The sequence below is a fragment of the Ictidomys tridecemlineatus genome, chromosome 6, assembly GCF_052094955.1.
Source record: "Ictidomys tridecemlineatus isolate mIctTri1 chromosome 6, mIctTri1.hap1, whole genome shotgun sequence".
In the NCBI taxonomy this organism is placed as follows: Eukaryota; Metazoa; Chordata; class Mammalia; order Rodentia; family Sciuridae; genus Ictidomys; species Ictidomys tridecemlineatus.
The window spans coordinates 87166624-87187760 of record NC_135482.1 but is presented as its reverse complement, the minus strand read 5'-3'; the positions used below and the strand labels follow the sequence as shown (position 1 = coordinate 87187760).

At 37.1% G+C, this 21137-nt stretch overlaps 1 long non-coding RNA gene across 1 annotated transcript; it reads right to left on the bottom strand.

The window, feature by feature from the left end:
- Window positions 1–1472: 1472 nt before the first annotated feature.
- LOC144378384 (uncharacterized) lies at window positions 1473–17818 on the bottom strand. Its single transcript, XR_013440045.1, has 2 exons — window positions 17716–17818; window positions 1473–1595 (listed from the first exon to the last, which is right to left on the bottom strand). It is a non-coding gene; the product is annotated as an uncharacterized LOC144378384 (long non-coding RNA).
- Between the last annotated feature and the right edge of the window lie 3319 nt (window positions 17819–21137).

Sequence of the window (21137 nt, the reverse complement as noted above, 5' to 3'; positions counted from 1 at the left end):
AAGCGCACATATGAGACAGTGCAGAAATATTCAGAAGTCAAATGATCAGATTATGAGTGGTATAACCTGATCAGTGAATAATTTGAAAGTACTACTGTACTACTGGGTGGCAACAACTGGCAGGTGGGATAAGACTGTCTAGAGGAAATAGGTCACTGAGGGTATGCCTTTGGGACTTATATTTTGTCCCTGATGCCTTGATCTCTTTGTGTCTCTGCTTTCTGGCTGCCATGAGATGAACAGCATTCTCCACCACACCTTTCCACCATGATATTCTGTCTCACTTCAGGCCCATAGCAATAGAATTAGCTGATCATGGACTAAACCTCTGAAATTGTGAGCACAAAATACACTTTTCCTCCTCTAGGTTGTTCTGGTGGAGTGTTTTGTTCACAGAGATGAAAAGTGAACACAAAAACTCTGTATATATGTATGTATGATTCTTTCCCTGCATCAGCAGAAATATCTGTTTTATTCACAGCTATATCCCAAGTGGCCAGACCAATTTCTAGTGTATAACAAGTGCATATATTTGTTAAATGGATAAATAATAAAAGATAAGAATTTAAAGACTTTCAAATGACTTTAGAATGATTATATTGACTTGCATTTGCATAACCCAGATATAGTTATCTTAATTCATTCTATTCAATGTTTCCTTTACAGAAATAATATGTGCTTAGTGAGCATATTTGCTTAATTTTGGTTAATACAAATTCCTAGGAAACTGAAGAAATATATCCAGACTAGGAAGTTTACCATATTAAACTTTAAATAGAAATCCATGCAATTGGTAATAAAACAATGCCATTGCCTTGGAAACTGTTACACTTACATAACTACTTGATATCTCAATCAGATATATACATCTAGATATAGATACACATATAGATATACACAGGTATTAATTATAAGTTAGTCTGCACAGTGGCAGACTTCATGCTCACTGTTAAAATTCTTAATACAGGAATGGTGGCAAATTAGAATCTATGTCTAACAGAATATGTCATATTCTTCCACAATGCAAGCACACCAAAAGATTAATATGGACTGGATTTGTAGGAGCAATTAACATGAATTGATAGAAGCATGATCAGGTAATGGTGTAAGGAAATCAAATTGTCACCAAAGTTGCCAAATAGTAAATCGCATCATACTTACAGCAAAATTTGCAGATAAATCATACTGAAAATAGAAGAATAAATCATTGAACTCTTTTTAACTAAAAGCATTTTTTGGCTTTGCAAATAATGCAAATGTTATCTTCATTTTTTATATACTTTAAAATAGTACATGAAAGGAAAAGCTGAGAGGAGCAATAGGAATAAATATGGCTTAATCAAATGAATATGTCCTTCGGGATGCTATGTTAGTCAGCTTTTCATTGCTGTGACCAAAATATCCAACAATAAAAGGGACACTGTGTTAGTCAACTTTTTATTGCTGTGACCAAAATACCTGACAAGAACAACTTAGAGTAGGAAAAGTTTATTTTGGACTCATGGTTTCAGAGGTGTAGTCCATGGTTTGCCCACTCCATTCCTCTGAACTTGAGGTAAGGGCACAGCAGAGGAAATCTGTTCTTCTTGTGGTGTCTGTGAAACAGAGAGAAGGGGCCATGGACAGATAAGTTTCAGGCCACATCTCCAGTGACCTAATTTCTCCACCCATGCCCCACCTGCCTACAGTTACCACATAGTAGTCCATTCAAATTAATCCACTAATGAGTTTACAGGTCTCATAATCTAACCACTTTATTGCTGAACATGCCTGCATTTCCTAACACATGAGTTTGTCAGGGGACATTGAAGAACCAAACCATAACAGACACTACCTTATGTCCAGTGATAAGCAACAGAGAACTAATAAGGACTTAAAAACATATAAGGTTCAATCCCTGGTACAAAAAAAAAATGTTTCAGGCAACGAGAGGTCTGAAGGTAGATAATTCAATGTTTTAAAAGTGGTTTAATTAAGCCTTTAGAGAAGGATCTTTCCATTCATCCCTTTCACATCATTATTATATGAGGTTTCATCTACCTACTTGCCATCTCAGATAATACATACACACACATACACACACACACACACACACAGTGGTATTAATTGTAAGATATTCTACACAGTGACACACTTCTTGCTCACTGCTGAGCAATCTCAATATAGAAATAGTGACAAATTGGAATCTATTTCTAACAAGATGCAAGATGTCTGCTCTACCCTAATCTCATATCCACATCCAGACAGGAAGAATGAAGAAGAAAAAAGATAAAGGTACTAGCAGTAACCATATCAAGAGATCAAAAACTCCCCAAATCCCTGGCTGACATCCACTAAACTCATTGAATGGAACTGTTTCACATGAACACCTCAGGAAAAAAAAAAAAGTCTTGTCAGACAAGTGTTCTTAGGTGACACTTTGTCAAAGAAACTTGGGGTTCTATTGGTAAGGAAGTAGGTAAAACACATATTTAATAGGCAACTAAGAGCAGATATGCTGATGAAGTATAGAAAGAGAAGAGAAATTGGTAGAAAATAGAGCTTTGAGAAACAACAGCCTAGTCCCAGATAAGAAAGCTGCTGAGTGGTAGCTTCAACTATCACAAGATGTTTATCAGATCACACCTTGTTCCTGGAACCCAAGATATAAATATATATGACTGGATATAAAGAAGATGGATGAAAAATGAAGGCAGAAATGCTAAGTTTTTAATCTTGCTTTTAGCTACCCATGAGACATATGTTGGCAAAAGTGAAGAATATTAACTCCTTGTTACAATTCCCCCATCTTTTGTCCATTCCTCAATCTTGAGAGAACTAGCCTGTCAGCCAATCTGGCTCTGCAAATTTCTTGGTCCAGTAATAACTAGTCTTTGAGCAATCACTGAAGATATATACAAAAAGAGACAGATTATTAAGCATAAAAGTAGAAATACCATTATAAATTATAAAGAAGAATATGAAAGTCAAAGTCTGAAGATATCCAACTAAATAAACTCTGTACAGGGTTGTCTCTCCTTCTAAATAGTTCTGTGAGTATGAAATACTGAAAACTTGTATTTTGGGTCTGAAAAAAATAGTTATTTCCTTGTTTTTATCTAAATATAGGGTCCTTATCTAAGCTATGAATTCAATATTCTGTGTGGAGGTACCTGGCCAAAGGGCTTTGGTATTAGCCAATCACACAAAAAGAACCTCTTCTCCATAGTTTTTGGGCTTTACTTACTTTTGGTAGCACTGACACAAATGCACATTTCAAGTGATATTTGAAAGGGCCACTATCTTTCCCTTTAAATTGTCCATGCATGACTGCTCTTTGACTTTTCTTTTACTCTCATGTTAGTACATTTGTCTTTGGTCATATTTCCCTGTTGGGTGTTCAAGACCAATTAGGTAACACCTATGTTGGTGAAAATTAATCTCTTTATCCTACTGCTAAAATCAGTTGAGACTCCTCAGGGGTTATTTTGGAGAACTTGTGAGAAGCCAATTGGCTCTTCAGTCTTTTTCTCTACCAGTTAATCCAGCTTCCAGATAGGCCAGGGTCTTGTTGGCCACAGGTGGCTTTCCTTAGTGATGTTAGGGACATTTGTCTCTTCAATGACCTCCTCTTTGCAGAATACACTGGTTGGACATCCTATCTCTTGGGTTCTCACAATCCCCCTAGGATTAGGAAGTCAGGTGACTCACTGGAGTTCATAATTCCCTGGAGCCTGGCTAACCTTGAAAGGCAAGAGCAAAAATATTGGCTACTTTTTTAAGCTTTTTTATTTTCCTTGACTTTAGTTTCCAAATCTTGGAGATCAAATTAGGAAGCCAGTTCTACCAGTCTTGAAGTGAGAGTAATTAATTTTAATTTTTTACAACTATAATTTTATAGGTACCCCTTCCATTTAACTGGAGTCAGTGTTAGTACTGCAGTCAGTATCACATCCTATTTATCCTAAAGGTGATGGTTTATTGCCCTAAATTAACTTAGGTTATTTTGTAAGAAACTGTACTTCTGCAAAACATGAAGAGGCAACAGTTAGGAAGTTTAACAAGAAATATACAAAAAGAAATCTTATATTCAATTCATATAATAGCTCTGAACCATGAAACACAATTTGATAATAACACTATTGTATCTTTGATATCTACTTAGCTTCTACAAAACCTATAATTTATCAGCTCAAACAAATTATAGGTTCTATTTTTTAAAGACCTTTTTACAATCTTTAAATACCTCTTGTAATTTACCCAAACCCTTACTTATTTTTGTATTATATTTCTTACTATTTTTGGATCACAGTCATCTTTCAAAAAAAAATAAAACTTTGTCCTTTTGAGAAGAACATTAAATGAGCTTAACTTTAGCTTACTTTGGGGCCATCCTCATATGGAGCAGGGCAAAAAGGCAAAGCCTTACTCCATAAGTGTGGCTGGCCTTTTCACATTTGAAGCTAATCTTTGCTCCCTTTTAAAATAGTCTACGTACAAGTATAAGAAAAGAAAGTTCACACATTGTTTTCTGAGTCTGTCTAAATATCAGTTAACATAATAGTACCACATCTGAAATGCAAATCAAACAGAAAGCCTAAGAGAGCTCTTAATTTCTTTCCCTGTGGAAAAAGCTATAAAATGTTTCCAAGTTCCACAATGCCAACCTTTAAAACAAATAAGGTTCTCCTTATTAAATAAATTTCCAAAATTACAATTAAATTTCCACTCCAACATAAAGAGCAATATAATTCTTCATATGTAAATTAATAATAGGCTACTTTCATCTGGTTATGAAACATTAAATAACATAAATAAATGCCCATCTAAATTTGCTATTTTTATATAAGCCTGAAAAAAGGCTATCACTACTAACAAATTTTAGTTTGGAGGACACCAGTTTGATAAAATACTCTCACAAACTTTACATTTTTAGAATGGTTGTACATTTAGAGAACATGAATATTTTAACATACAAAGAAGCCAGTGATAATTAGCATCACAGTTACACAGATGTCCCTAGATTAACACAGCTTCAAGTTTGAAAGTAAATTTTAGAATTCATGACTCCATAAGATAACTATAATGACAGGTTCACACAGTTAAAAGCAGTTATGAAAATAAAGATAGGCTTAGACCTCTTATAAGTATTACTGTATGTTCAAGTGCATCTCATATATAAAATAACAAATGTTTATTTAACCAAGGTAAATAGATGTAAATGCCAAAAGTTTTACTGACTATTTTATATGTTAAGGGTCCAGATAGACACATACCTTGTATAGAAGAGAGCATTCATTGATTGCCTTGCCCATATTAAACCTACAGAGGTTTAATTTTACAAACTTTTACATAACATTTAGACCAGACTCAGAAAAACGTATTTAGCCCACATAGGTAAACATATCTCTAGTCACATATATTCGGTTTATCAAATATACTACCATAACCTAAAAATAACAATTTTTATTTAACCAGATATATGAAGCAATCATTTAAAAGACTTTCAGGCAGGTACTTAAATCAAAAATCTTTGAAGGCTTAGTTTCCTAAATAATGATCATCTAATTAGACACAAGACATTATCTTGATGAAACACAAAATTTTTATTTTTTAAAGTTGGTTCATTGTAAATGTTATAAGAGCGGATGAGTTTTTAAGAAAACTTTATGGTTTTAGGTATAAAGAAACAGATTCTGGTCTTATATCAGTACATTAACTTATTTATTTATTTATTTATTTATGACAGCAGACTGCATTACATTTTTTCTTTTTTTTGGAGGAGGAAAAGTTTATTTCAGGCTCATATTTTCAGAGATCTCAGTTGATAGAAGGCCAACTTCATTACTATGGGCCCAAGGTGAGACAACACATCATGGAGGAAGGACCAACAAAGCAAAGATGCTCTTGACTGGTCCAGGAAGCAGGGCTGAAGGCACATAGAAGATGCACCCTTCCAGGACATGCCCCCATTGCCCACCATCTCCAGCCAAGACACACCTACATACAGTTTCTACCCAATCATTCAAACTAGGGTGAGCTGATTAGGTTTTAGCTCTCACAAGCCAAACACTTTACCTCCGAACACTCCTACGTTAACACAAGAGCTTTGGGGGGAAAGCTCATATACTAACCATAACACAAAGTAGGTGATAGAGGATGACCAGAAAAAATTCCTCATCTCTTCTTATCATGATGAGAACTAGAACTGTGCAAATATTCCCATCAATAGAAGAGGCATGTGTAAAGGCCCTATGGCATGAAGGAAGTAGCCGTTCTTTTGTGTTGATGTTTGAAGAATAGAAAGAAAGCCAATGCAGTTAGAGGGTAAGCAAAGAGGAATGGCCAAGAAAGGTACAACTGCCAAGTGAAGTAGTACATGCCTGTAATCCCAGCAGTTCAGGAGTCTAAGTGTGAGGATGACCTTAGGCCTGAGCCTAAGCAACTCCATTTTAAAAACTTCAGTTTGAAACCTGCAGTCTCACCAGGTACACCCACAGAGCCCTCCAGTATGGCCTCAAACAAGATACTTCCCCTCACCCTGATAAACAGAGTGAAGCCCCTGGCAAACTGTCCTGGCCTGATAAGAGGGAAAGGCCAGAAGATCAGGGTGGAGACCACCAGACCAGATGTTTCTAACCCTAGGGTAAATGATGTCACTGAGAAATCTGGTGGTAGCTGATAAAGATTGAAAAGGGGGCCAAAAGCCCCAAATTTTAGTATAAATAATAGAGCAAATGAACAGGGATTCAGCCAGCCTAAACAAGGATGCACTCAAGCTGGAGAGCCTGATGAGGAACTGACATCCCATCACTTTTCATCGTTCCTGATTCTCTGCATGATCCTCACCACTCTCAAACTCTACCACCTCGTCTGGACCCTGGTGAGAGCCACAACGTTCTCCTTACAACCCTCTCCTCAACTGGTCATCCGCTCCATGCCAGGAAAAGCCTGCCTTAGTTCCGGACCTGATCACCAGGTCTGAGTGAGTGTGCATCTGCTGGACATAACGCCTCAGACTTTTTATCTGACATTTGAACTTATTATGCAGAGGAATGTCTGTTATTAGCCTGTCATAATTAAGTGTGTTTTTCAGTGCTTAGAATAAATCTAGAATTGTTTGCTGTGAGTTGATTATGTCTATTGCAGTGCCTAGCGTTAAGGATTGTCATTTTCTTGATTAAGAACCTATAGAGTGAAACTGTATTGAGTAATTTGAGTGAAGAAAGCATTGAAAGGGGCAGAAGCATGTGGACATTCTTTATTTTTTCCCTTGAATGCATATGTTGCAATTTTGCTCCCTCATGACACTAAGTCAGGAGGATCATGAGTTCAAAGCCAGCCTCAACAACTCCCCAACGCCAAGGCAACTTAGCAAGACCCTGTTTCAAAATTAAAAATAAAAATGGCTGCAGATATGGCTAAGTAGTTAAGCACCCCTGGGCAAAATCCCTTGCTGAGGGCCATTGCCAAGTAGGAATGACGCATCGAAATCCTTGCCAGCGTACCCCATGTTAAATGGACTTGCCTTGGAAATCCGCTGGACATTGCATGTGTCTTTGAAAAAAGCGACCCTGCTCAAGGACGAGGGTGGATCTAGGTTTAAAGTGTATACTGCAGGTTTGAGGAAGTATCCCACTCCTTGGGTTTAGGGCGTTCCCGGTTTAAGACAAGTTTAGGGTGTTCCCGGTGTAAGACAATAGGGGTTTTAGGGAAGTTGGAGGTTGAAGATTATTGCTGCTGGGATTAGGGTGTTCCTGCTGCTTGTTCCCATTGAGTTCTCGTGAGATTAAAATGGGATTTGGAAATAAGCCTCATGGAGTAGGTGAATTGTGCAGGCAGATTTGGGATTTCCCCTGAATGTGTTTGTAGAGGCCGGTGTGAGTTCAGGAATAAAGAATTGCTGTTTGAACCTACAAAGCTGTGTGGTGGCTCGTGATCTTGTGCCAAGCCGAGACATTGGCAATCCCTGGGTTAAATCTCATGCAAGTCATCCACACATGTGGTACAACTCTGTGGGCTCCCCTGGGTCTCCTGTCTCTTCCCAACATTCATTCAGGGAAGCCTTCCACAAACATCATCCACTCAGGAGATAGTCTGGGACTTGTACCAGTTTATTATCTCAATCAGATACAATAATAAACTGGGTTAAAGTCTTTCTCTAAGTACCAGAGCTGAGATTTAAACAACAAGACTAATTCCTGGCTCTCTAGAAATGACCATCATGTATAGGATTATTAGTAACAATTATAATAATCCTCAAAAATGAAACAAAACAAACACACTGCTAGCAAAACATGTCATGGAGGAGTACTGAAGCCTCAAGAAGGGAACACAAAGTGTGGAGAGCAGGCTGTGCCCTGCTCTGAGTGACTCCATGCTGCATGCAAGAGCAGTTCTCAGGCTGCCCAAACCTGGTCTACTCATCTTGTAAAGCAGGAGTTTGCCATAAGCTACTCCATTTTGGGTTTGACTATACACCTGGAGGTGGAATGACTCTATGCCTTGTTTGCACAATTAACAACCTCCAGCACAACCGTGAGGTACATACTGGTAAGTACATTAATCATATCATTAAAAATATCCACCTGAGAACTTACTGACTTACTCAGAAGCACATGGATGCATGAGCTTATTAGCCAGAGTTCCCTAGAGAAACAGAAGCAACAGGAAGTATAAGTATAAAAGGGGGACTTATTAGGTTGGTTTATGAGACCAGAAGCTGAATAGTTCACAATGGCCATCTGCAGGCTGAAGAGCTGAAAGAATCAGTAGCTCCACAATCCAAGAGGCTGAATTCCCTTCTGAGACTGAAGGCTTCTGGAGAATGTGCTTTGGAAGAGTGAAGAAGCAAGAGTATAATTGCCAAGGCCAATGTCTCGGCTTGGCACCAGAATCACGAGCCACCACACACCTTTGTAGGTTCAAACAGCAATTCTTTATTCCCGCTCTCACACCACCTCCACACAGGTCCAGTGGCAATCCCGTTCTGCCGTCTCCCGCACAATCCACCTACTCCACGAGGCTATCTCCAAAAATCCCATTTCAATCTCATGAGAACTCAACGGGAACAAGCAGCAGGAACACCCTAATCCCAGCAATAATCTTCAACTTCCAACTTCCCTAAAACCCATTATCTTAAACTGGCAACGCCTTAAACTCAAGGAGCCGGTTACTTCCTCAAACCTGATCAGCTCTAAACCCGGATCCGCCTTGGTCCTTGAGCAAGGTCACCTTATTAAAGCATGCATGCAATGTCCCATCGAATGTCCTCTAAGCAGCATGGGGTACGCTTGGCAAGGAAATTTCGATGCGTCATTCCTACTTGGTAATGGCCCTCAGCATATAATCTCCCCAGATAATTGCAGTAGCAATCAGGAACCCATTCAAGAAGAACTGAGCTTGCATCTGCTGCTGCTTCCTTGTTCTTCCAATTTTTATTCCACCCAAGCCATTAGTCTATTGAACAGTGCTGCCCATGCTTAGGGAGCATCTCCATTTCAGTTGGCTATCCCACATGCCAATCATTCCTAGACAAGGCTCATGGACATACCCATAATTCTCTCTTGGCATCTCTTAATTCAATCAATTTGACTTTCAAATTAAGGATTACAATGAGCATACCAAACTCAGAAAGACCAGGCCCACAAGCTGATCTAACACTCCAGACCCAACTGACACAATGCATCCTGACTCCATCACATGGTGACACCTCAGAGCCTTGCTCAGGAAAATCAACATAATGATGAGTTTTTGAATCTCTGTCCTTGGGCTTTAGCAGAGTACTAAATGTTTCTCCTGCCTGTGATCACTATGTACAGCCTACTCAAAACTGACAATGGGAAAATATTGTCCATTCATCCAGACCTTGGCCTATTATAAATTCCTGCACTTTGACAGCTCTGTGCACTGAATAAATTCTTCAGCTGGTTCCTCCTCTTTTTTTAATTTATATATGACAGTGGAATGCATTACAATTCTTATTACACATATAGAGCACAGTTTTTCATATCTCTGGTTATATACAAAGTATATTCACACCAATTCATATCTTCATACCTGTACTTTGGATAATAATGACTGTCACATTCCACCATCATTAATAACCCCATGCCCCCTTCCTTCCCCTCCAAACCCTCTGCCCTATCCTAGAGTTTGTTTATTCCTCCCATGCTCCCTCTCCCTATCTCACTATGAATCAGCCTCCTTATATCAAAGAAAACATTTGGCATTTGGTTTTTTGGGATTGGCTAACTTCACTTAGCATTATCTTCTCTAACTCTATCCATTTACCTGCAAATGCCATGATTTTATTCTCTTTTATTGCTGAATAATATTCCATTGTGTATATATGCCACATTTTTTTATCCATTCATCTATTGAAGGGCATCTAGGTTGGTTCCACAGATTAGCAGTTTAGTTATTGTGAATTGTGCTGCTATAAACATTGATGTGGCTGTGTTCCTGTAGTATGCTGTTTTAAGTCCTTTGGGTATAAACCCAGGAGAGGGATAGCTGGGTCAAATGGTGGTTCCATTCCCAGTTTTCCAAGGAATCTCCATACTGCTTTCCATATTGGCTGCACCCATTTGCAGTCCCACCAGCAGTATATGAGTGTACCTTTTCCCCACATCCTCACCAACACTTATTGTTGTTTGTATGCATAATAGCTGACATTCTGACTGGAGTGAGATGAAATCTTAAAGTGGTTTTGATTTGCATTTCTCTAATTGCTTGTGATGATGAACATTTTTTCATATATTTGTTGACTGATTATATATCATCTTCTGAGAAGTGTCTGTTCAGGTCCTTGGCCCATTTATTAATTGGGTTATTTTTTATAGTGCTTAGCTTTTTGAGTTCTTTATACACCCTAGAGATTAGTGCTCTATCTGATGTGTGAGGGGTAAAGATTTACTCCCAAGATGTAGGCTCTCTATTCACCTCACAGATTGTTTCTTTTGCTGAGAAGAAACTTTTTAGTTTGAATCCATCCCATTTATTTATTTTTTCCCCATTTATTGATTCTTGATTTTAATTCTTGCACCACAGGAGTCTTATTAAGGAAGTTGGGGCCTAATCCCACATGATGCAGATTAGATCCTACTTTTTCTTCTATTAGACACAGGGTCTCTAGTTTTATTCCTAAGTCCTTCATCCATTTTGAGTTTTGTGCATGGTGAGAGATAGGGATTTAATTTCATTTTGTTGCATATGGATTTCCAGTTTTCCCAGCAACATTTGTTGAAGAGGCTATCTTTTCTCCAATGCATGTTTTTGGCACCTTTGTCTACTATAAGATAATTGTAATTTTGTGGGTTAGTCTCTGTGTCCTGTATTCTGTACCATTGGTCTATCAGTCTGTTCGGTGCCAATACCGTGCTGTTTTTGTGACTCTTGCTCTGTAGTATAGTTTAAGTTCTGGTATAGTGATGCCACCTGCTTCACTCTTCCTGCTAAGGATTGCTTCAGCTATTCTGGGTCTCTTATTTTTTCAGATGAATTTCATGATTGTTTTTTATATTTCTATGAGGAATGTCATTGGGATTTTGATTGGAATTGCATTAAATCTTTATAGTGCTTTTGGAAGTATGGTCATTTTGATAATAGTAATTCTGCCTATCCAAGAGCAAGGTAGATTTTTCCATCTTCTAAGGTCTTCTTTCACTTCTTTCTTTAGGGTTCTGTAATTTTCATTATATAGATCTTTCACCTCTTCCATTAAGTTTATTCCCATTTTTTGAGGCTATTGTAAATGGGGTAGTTTTCCTCATTTCCATTTCTGAGGATTTGTCAATGATATGCAGAAATGCCTTTGATTTATGGGTGTTGATTTTATATCCTACTACTTTTCTGAATTAATTTACTAGTTCTAGAAGTTTTCTGGTGGAACTTTTAGGGTCTTCCAGATATAGAATCAGCAAATACTGCCAATTTGAGTTCTTCTTTTCCTATGTGTATCCCTTCAATCTCTTTCATCTGTCTTATTGCTCTGGCTAGTGTTTCAAGAATTATGTTAAGTAGAAGTGGTGAAAGAGGGCATACCTGTCTTGTTCCCATTTTTACAGGAAATGCCTTCAATTTTTCTTCATTTAGAATGATGTTGGCCTGGGGCTTAGCATAGATAGCATTTATGATGTTGAGATATGTTCCTGTTATCCCTAATTTTTCTAGTGTTTTGAACATAAAGTGGTGCTGTATTTTGTCAAATGCTTTTTCTGCATCTATTGAGATGACCATATGATTCTTATCTTTAAGTCGATTGATATGATGAATTACAATTATTGATTTCCATGTGTTGAACCAACCTTCCATCCCTGGGCTGAATCCCAGTTGATCATGGTGCACAATCTTTTTGACATGTTTCTGTATTTGATTTGCCAGAATTTTAATGAGAATTTTTGCATCTATGTTCATTAGAGATATTGGTCTGAAGTTTTCTTTTTTTGATGAGTCTTTGCCTGGTTTTGGAATCAGAGTGATATTGGCCTCATAAAATGAGTTTGGAAGTGCTGCCTCTTTTTCTAATTCCTGAAACAAATTGGAGAGTATGGGTATTAGTTCTTCTTTAAAGGTCTTGTAGAACTCTGCTATGTATCTGTCTGGTCCTGGGCTTTTCTTGGTTGGTAGACTTTTGATGGTGTCTGCTATTTCATCACTTGAAATTGATCTGCTTAAATTGTGTATATCATCCTGATTCAATTTGGGCAAATTATATCACTCTACAAATTTGTTGATGCCTTTAATATTTTCTATTTTATTGGAGTACAAGTTTTCAAAATAATTTCTAATTATCTTCTGTATTTCTGTAGTGTCTGTTGTGATATTTCCTTTTTCATCACTTATATTAGTGACTTGAGTTTTATTTCTTCTTCTCTTTGTTAGCATGGCTAAGGGTCTGTCAATTTTATTGATTTTTTCCAAAGAACCAACTTTTTGTTTTGTCATTTTTTTCAATTGTTTCTTTTGTTTCAATTTCATTAATTTTGGCTCTGATTTTAATTATTTCCTATCTTCTGCTGCTTTGGGGGCTGATTTGTTCTTTTTCTAGGGCTTTGAGATGTAATGTTAAGTCATTTATTTGTTGACTTTTTCTTCTTTTAAGGAATGAACTCCATGCAATGAACTTTTCTCTTAGAACTGCTTTCATAGTGTCCCAGAGATTTTGATATGTTGTATCTGTGTTCTCATTCACCTCCAAAATTTTTTAATCTCCTCCTTGATGTCTTGTGCAACCCATCGTTCATTCAGTAGCATATTATTTAGTCTCTAGGTGTTAGAGTGGATTTTATTTCTTATTTTATCATTTATTTCTAATTTCATTCCATTATTATCTGACAGAATGCAGGGTAGTATCTCTACTTTTTTGTATTTGCTAAGAGTTGCTTTTTGGCATAGCATACAATCTATTTTAGAGAATAATCCATTGCTGCTGAGAAGAAAGTATATTCTCTCATTGAAGGATGGAATATTTTATAAATGTCAGTTAAGTCTAAGTTATTGATTGTATTATTGAGTTCTACAGTTTTTTTGAAAGATCTATCTAGTGATGAAAGAGATGTGTTAAAGTCATTCAAAATTATTGTCTTGTGGTCTATTTGACTCTTGAACTTGAGAAGAGTTTGTTTGATGAATGTAGATGCTCTATTTTGGGTGGGCATATAATTGTTCAGTCTTGTTGGTGTATGGTTCCCTTGAGCAGTATGTAGTGTCCTTCTTTATCCTTTTTGGTTGGCTTTAGCTTAAAATTTACTTTATTTGATATGAGGATGGAAACTGCTTGCTTCCCCAGTCCCTATGAGTGGTATGATTTTTCCCAACACTTCACCTTCAGTCTGTGGATTTCTTTTTCTGTGAGATGAGTGTCTTGGAAGCATAATATTGTTGGGTCTTTTTTTAAAATACAATCTGCTAGTCTATATCTTTCAATTGGTGACTTTAGGCCTTTAATATTCAGGGTTATTATTGAGACATGATTTGTATTCCCAGCCATTTTTGTTTATTTTTGGTATTTAATGTGACTTGGTTTCTCCTTTGATTAGATTTTCCTTTAGTGTAATCTCTCCCTCTGCTGATTTTCATCATTGTTTTTCATTTCCTCCTCTTGGAATATTTTACTGAGGATGTAAGCCTGTAGTACAGGTTTTCTAGTTGTAAATTCTTTTAACTTTTGTTTATCATGGAAAGTTTTTATTTCATCATCAAATCTAAAGGTTAGTTTTGCTGGATATGAGATTCTTGGTTGGCATTCATTTACTTTCAGAGCTTGGTATATGTTGTTCCATGATCTCCTGGCTTTGAGGGTCTGGTTTGAAAAATCTGCTGATACGAATTAGTCTCCTTGATATGTGATCTGATTCCTCTCTCTTGCAGCTTTAAGCTTCTATCCTTATTCTGTATGATAGGCATTTTTATTATAATGTGCCTTGGTGTAGACCTGTTGTAATTTTGTACATTTGGTGTCCTATAAGCCTCTTGTATTTGGTTTTCCAATTTGTTCTTCATGCTTGAAAAATTTTCTGATATTATCTCATTGAAGAAATTGTGCATTCCTTTGGTTCAAAACTCTGTGCCTTCCTCTATTCCAATAACTCTTATATTTGGTCTTTTGATGCTGTCCCATAATTCATGGTTTCTAACTATCTTTACTGTGTGATCGACTTTATTTTCCAGGTTGTATACTTTGTCTTCATTATCTGATGTTCTTTCTTCCAAGTGATATAGTCTGTTGGTTATGCTTTCTATTGAGTTTTTTAATTTGATTTATTATATTCTTCATTTCAAGGATTTTAACTGTTTTTTTTTCAGAGTTTCTCTCTCTTGAAGTAATCTTTTGCTACTTGTATTTGCTCTCTTATCTCATTGTTGGAGTGATCAATTTTTACCTGTATTTGCTCATTTAGGTCACTCTTTAATTCACAGATCATTTTAATTATGAACCTTCTGAACTCCTTCTCTGACATTTCATCAATTTTACTATCCATGGGGTTCTGTTATTATAGTGTTTCGGTTTGTTTGGGGCACTTTCCTCCCTTATTTTTTCATGTTGTCTGTGTCTTCCTTTCTTGCAGTGTGGATGTGAGATATTACAGTTTCTTCCCTATATTCTTGTAGTACCTGTGCAGATTGTCTGTACCTCACCTTGATGTTGGGCTTCCACACCCTGCTAATGTCCCTCAATGAATGCTACTGCATCCTGGATCTGGGTCCTGTGCAAGTTGGTGTGGGTGCATCTGGGCCACTGGGCTTGACCTCCTGCTGGGATTGACATCCTGCAGTAGTCTGCTGGTCAGAAGGAGCAATCCTGCACCAGAGGCTAGGCTCTGGCGGTTGTCTGCCCTGCCAGAGAAGAGGGGACCCAGGTCTGTTGTTGTGGGCTTGGGGCCTGCACAGGCCGGTGTGGGTAGATCTCAGTACATTAACTTTTGACCTTAGAAAAATCCTTAGCTAACCTTAACTATGTTAATTATAATCAACTTAATTTTATGTGTAAATTTCCTAAGATTTATATTTCACAAACCCTCTGCAACTTACTTAGACACTCAACAACCTGTTTCCATTCTAGATTTGTTCTGTCTCTCCTTTTTCCATCTTGGACTTTAGGACAAGTATCCTTTTTGATTCCAAAAACATTTTCTTTAACTTTCCTTACAAAAATATATCTCCATACCTATAACTTTTAATAGCTATTTTTCCTACTTGCTGGTTTTTCTCCTTTAACCTTTTGAAACAATCTTTACAAAATTCCTTCTTTTCTCCCCAATAAGATGAAATACATTATTCTATCTATATTTTTAATTAAAATTCCATTAAATGTTCTGTATTTTTGCATATAGAATTATATCTGTTAATTAGAATTTTAACTCTTAGTAATCTTGCTTTTTAGTGACGACCCACAAAAATCAAAGTTTTTTTTCCATATGCCGACAATTTATAAAAATCTATTTTTTTAATTATTCCAATCTATATTTTTTTCTTATAGAATTTTAAAGGCCAAGAGTAGCGGTATTTACATTTAACAATTGATTTTTCAGTATTTTCACTTAAAAATGATACATATGTGTTCTTCTAACACATATGTAAATGTTTATTCCATTTATATCAAATATAATTTATCCTTTTTTAACAACTACTTTTAGGTTACCCACAAAGACCAAGATATCAGACAAGCATAGCTAATATTTTAAGCCATTTTTTCCTGCTCAAAAGCAATAAACATTTTACTGTAAACATCTTAACAGAGTCAAATTCAATCCCAATTACCTAGTAACCTAGGCCAAAATTGTGTTAATAATTTTAAAGGTATCTTTACTTTTGTCTTACTAACAAATTTAAATTAGCTCAATTAGTAAAAATTTATTCAAATCACATGAACTAAGTTGTGTATTTCTATCCTTTAAGTATCTGAGTGTTCATTTATTTATTAGCCAATTTAAATCATGTGGAGAGAACACACAATATACACATATATACAAACATACATAAAATAGAAAACAAAGATTTTATCAACATACTCTAAAAACCAAACTAACAGACAAAAGAATACATGAAACAATCACATTAAATCAGACTGTACTTTCATGTAAAAAGGGCATGGTATAGGGCTGGGTATAGGACTCAGTCAATGGTAGGCCAACTCCGTTACACCAGGCCTGAGGTAAGGCAGGTGAATACACATGGTGGAAGAAAGCTGCTCAGTTCACAGCATCCATTAAGCAGAGGGTGGGATAAGGGGACCAGGGAACAATATAGTTCCCAAGGGCACACTCCCAAAGGAGTCACTTTATTCAAATTGGCCCTGCTTCCTACCATGGCCACCGCCTCTCCATACTCCAATTAGCTATGAGTCCATCAATGAGTCAACCCTCTGGTGATGTCAGAGCCATCATGATCCAATCACTTCCCCAAAGCTCCTCTGAATCTTTCTACCCTGTGTCCCTCAGGAATCTTTGGGGGACATTCCAAATCCAAACTTTAGTGATTAATCCCTGAACCCCACATTGTAGTGTGGGAGAATATTCAGGATTCCAAAAGTAGTCAGCTTTGAAGTGCCAGGTTGATACTAAAAATATTTGGTGGGAAAAAAATTGATGAATAGAATAAAAAGGGTAAAAGAATACAGACAGGTGGAAGAAAGATGTAAGAATGATGGGGAAAAGGAGAGAAGTGGAAAGTAAGCTGCATCTGTATACACATATGGTTGAAACTGGAGTTAGATTAGAAATTACTCAGAGGCTAATTAGTGCTAATTAGAGGCTAATTAGTGGTAGAGCACTTGCTTAGCAAGTGTGAGACACTAGGTTCAATCCCCAGCACCACCTAAAAAAATTAAACAAAATAAAGGTATTAAAAAACAAGATCATGGTATGCCATAATAATTAATTATCTTTTTATCATGTATTTATAGCTATCAAAAACCAAACAGACAAAATTATCCATATAGGACACAAACATAGAATTAGCACTTTCCATTTTTATGCCAATCACAACAGAGATCTCCCCAAACTAACCAGGTTTGTCTGTGTACCTTTCAATAGGCATGGCAAAGTTAGATTCCAAACTTCTCCATCAGACAAAAGGCATAATAAGCCCAAATTGGTTCAAAACAACCCAAATTTTCTCAAAAGTGCCCCTTCTTCCCAAATTGGTTCAAAATTAACCAAATTGCTCAAAATATCTCAAAGGACAAGGAAAAAGAAGGACAAGACCCAATGTACACTGTCAGGGAGAACTTACCAGAGGTCAGACTTCAGGGCCCATAGAGTTCAAAAGTTCATTTCTCTGCTTCACCAAGTAAAAAGCATCCATCCTAAGTGGGAAGAAATGGAGAGACCCCCCCCCCCAATGAATGTAATTTTAGTAGCTGCACTGATCCCTCTTTTTCTGTCCTCTTCATTCCAGGGCTGTTAGCTCCAAGTGGCTAATGAACAAACTCCATGCTTTCTCCTTGCTGGGCTCACCAAAGCTGCTACTACAGTCCTAGGCCAGGGACCTCACTCTGGGGATCTAGTAAATCAGGTCTGGTCACTTGCTCCTAAAACCAACAGAAATGGTAATGGTAAAGGTACAAAAGGAATTTTATTCAGTGTTACTACTCAGGGAAGGCAATGGGACCCTGTGGGTCAAGAACTCTGAAGGGTGCGGCTACATTGTAAAGTTCCCTTTGTGTTTTTCACTATTACCTCTTCTGTTTCGTTTTTTTAGGGTGAGTGGATGAACCTGATTTACTGGATCCCCAGAGTCAGGTTTCTGGCCTATGACTCTGGTGGCAAGAAAAGCTTTGAGAAGAAAGTGAAGAGAAACAAACCTTCCCTCTTTGTAGTTAGGTAAAGTTTAAATTGCCTGAGAGTCTGGGTTTTGAGAATAGGTATCACGGGACTTTTTAATTATGAGAGAATGATGGAAAAGCTCTAGGTCCTAATAAACTCAAATGGGGCAACTCGCTGAATGGTCATATAACACAGAACACCTGGAGTCTGATTGGAACCCAGGTCATACATCTCAAAAGCTGTAAATCCTTAACTATAAATCATTAACAACTTTATGAAATTTCATAGTTCTTTTTCTATTTTCAATCAACTAGCTGAATAAATTAAATACTCTTAAACATTTCTAAAGCCAACTTAGAAAAGAATGGGAAGTTAGGTTTTGATCTAGTACTTTCAAAGGTAGGGATAACTATCAGGAGAAGATGTGAGGCTATATCTAAGCAAATTAAGGAAGATAACAGAAGAAGTAAAATAGCTTTCTTTCCCTCAGTTTTCCCAGAAGAATTCTGAACTCCCTAAGTCTCTTACTAACTTCTACCATCTCCTGTATTTCCCATGCTCATTTCCACCAGCAAGCCTTTGGTCCTTGAGATTTCTTATCTGGTTTGCCACACTGCTCTTATGGTATCCAATTGCTACTGGGCCTTTGAGGTTCGGAGTAAGTTTCACCTATTCTATGAAGCTTTCCTTGTCAACTCCTCCGACTATTCTTTTCCACCACTAATTATACACCATAATTCTCAGCAACACATTGGTCTTATATGACTCCTCAGAAACAGTCACCAGTTCATGTGTCCTTCACTCCTAAGCTTCCAGCCAGGAGTTAAAAGGAAGCTGATGTTCCATCTTTTCTGCTCCTCTAATGCTTCTCAGCACTAAGTCTCTCATATTTCTTGGAACCCAGTTTTCTCTGTGTTCACCCCTTGCCCTACCCCTCAAAGACCCCTACTGCTGCCCTCCCTAAAGATTTCATGTTTCAAAGCTATGTAAATCTCACTTTTAACCCATCCCACATCCAACCTACCTTTACAATGAAATGAACACTAAGGTGAGACATACTATGAGCCTTTTCTTAAGGCTCTTCCCTAAAGTTTGTAGCAGAAATTTCTAAAAGTTAAGGCCAATTTGGGAGGCATATTTTATCACTACACCTTTCTAAGGAAAGCCAGTCATCAAAATGGAAAGAGGAAAATAGAGTGTGGGCTCACCTTCCATTTGACTTTGTGAGAAGAGTTTCCTACTGCTTTGCTTCCTTCTCATCTTCACCTATCTCCCTCCATTTTCTCTGGAAGCTTGGATTCTAGTGTCTGAACTCCATAAAGAGGGGGAAAACTATAACATACAGGAGGAACTTATCCCTGGATAATGAATTTAAAAGTCTTCAGGAGGACTTCAAGGCAGTCTTATGCTCCATCCACTTCCTAATTTATTCATCACATTCTTGTTCAACACCATTACTAACTGAACAAGGGGGAGGGGGACTGATCCCTGAGATTAAGGAGTTTATGGTGGTGGTGGTGGGGTTGGGTAGTAGATAGTTAAAATGTAAGTCTAGATGAGGGGAATGACAAAGTACTATTGGAATACATAGAGAGGACAACTAGTTCAATCTTGAGGATATTAAATACAATTACTTAGGGAAAGTGATGGCATGATTGAAGGGAAAGTGAGAAGCAAGAAACAGGTACATGAGAAATTAAGGATGGAGAAAAGGTAGATATATACAAGAGAGTTTGTCAGAGTTGACAAATAAAAGCCATCTCTGCATAGAAGAGAGAGGCCCCGAGATGTTTGAGTATTCAGCTTTTGTGGGGTAGCAGTTTAGAGTTGTAGTTGTGGTGCTATTGGATAGGCTTGGTGGTGCTTGTGTCAGAGGTAGGCATGTGGAGAATAACATGGGATTGGCTTAGGTCTATGGCACCATGGGGCTTTCCACAGCAAAGGGGTCATGTCCTTCTGGGATTGGCTTAGGGTTATCATGGGGTAGGTCACTAATGAAGTGGGGGGAATTTGGGTAAGAGGAATTACAGAAAAGCAAAACTTTCCTCATAAGATGGCAGTTAACATTTAAGATGGGGGTTCCAACATTAAATCAATACCCTATAATGATGAAACCAAAGTCAATGAGGAATTAGCTATGGGAAAGTAGTTGAGGAAAGTGTACATGCTTTCCTCAAGAAACTCTTCCTGAAGAAAGAAAATGGCTTATCTTGGAAAATGAAAATGTAGTTCAATCTAAAGGGAACACAGAAGCTCATGTGAAAATAAGCTGGAGAAGTGGGACTCAATGTAAATGGGCTTAAAATACTATTTCCTTCTGAAAATGCTTTAATTAAACAAGAAATAAAAACTGGAATCACATATCCAACTGCTTACTATTTAACTTAGTAAACTGAAGCACAGGGACTATTATGGGTATCAGTAAATAACTGTAATTATAGACAGTAGATTTTCCTGATATATAAAATGGTTATTCTTAATAGTTTAAAGAATTAAAGGGCATCAGTTTTACAATTAGCCATTGGAGAAATAGTATCTTAATGATACAACATAACTTATCTGGTAATATTACACAAGACTAGAAAAGTAACAAATAAATAGTAGTGAATAAAGAAAATACTGTATGGTAAAAGTAGTTTAAAATAACAGCCATTTCTCCAAATGAACACCACAAAAATGGTGTTAATGGTAAAAACAAGATATTGTTACTTTCAGCACTCACACATTCTATTATTTATTGGAACCTGAAAGAAACGTTCATTTTTGGACCAGATAACAAACAATACTATATATTACTGGAATTTTTAACTGCACTAAAAATTGAAAATGGAAATGCTAACTTCTTAGAGAACAATTCAATAGTATTGCATTGCCTTGTCATGAAGAATG